This window comes from Bison bison, unplaced genomic scaffold (genome assembly GCF_000754665.1).
Source record: "Bison bison bison isolate TAMUID 2011002044 unplaced genomic scaffold, Bison_UMD1.0 scf7180017864373, whole genome shotgun sequence".
NCBI lineage: Eukaryota > Metazoa > Chordata > Mammalia > Artiodactyla > Bovidae > Bison > Bison bison.
Window position 1 is genome coordinate 4,862,116 of NW_011494945.1, and position 702 is coordinate 4,862,817.

The window sequence follows — 702 nt, forward strand, 5'->3', positions numbered from 1 at the left end:
CCCCATCCTACATTGCTTTGAAAGAAATTCTTAATGTTGTGTAAACACTCATCCTCAATTCAAGTTCTCCCCGAGCCAAGCTTAGGGCACACTTCACTGCGCTAGGAAGTGAGCTTGGGTTTCAGGGCCCTGCAAAAGCTGCAGGCTTCGCAGGTGGCGCTAGTGGTAAAGATCCCGCCTGCCAATGCAGGAGACGGGCGGTCGATCCCTGGGTTGGAGGCGGGCATGGCAACCCATTCGTGGACTGAGGAGCCTGGCGGCTGCAGTCCATAGGGTCCCATAGAGAGGGACACGATTGAAGCGACTTAGCACGCAAAAAAAAAAAAAAAAAAAAGATGTAGGAATGGCAGATGGAGATCTGATTGCCCTAAGCGCTGTAAGAGACAGACATTGGGGAGTACTATAACCTCAGCTATGCAGATGACACCACCCTTATGGCAGAAAGTGAAGAGGAACTCAAAAGCCTCTTGATGAAAGTCAAAGAGGAGAGTGAAAAAGTTGACTTAAAGCTCAACATTCAGAAAACGAAGATCATGGCATCTGGTCCCAATCACTTCATGGCAAATAGATGGGGAAACAGTGAAAACAGTGTCAGACTTTATTTTTCTGGGCTCCAAAATCACTGCAGATGGTGATTGCAGCCATGAAATTAAAAGACGCTTACTCCTTGGAAGGAAAGTTATGACCAACCTAGATAGCATA

The 702-nt window shown here is 47.2% G+C and overlaps 1 protein-coding gene across 1 annotated transcript in view; it reads left to right on the forward strand.

Moving 5' to 3' along the window:
• CDK19 (cyclin-dependent kinase 19) overlaps window positions 1-702 on the forward strand; it is a 272,481-nt gene that overhangs the window by 792 nt on the left and 270,987 nt on the right. The window lies entirely within an intron of this gene.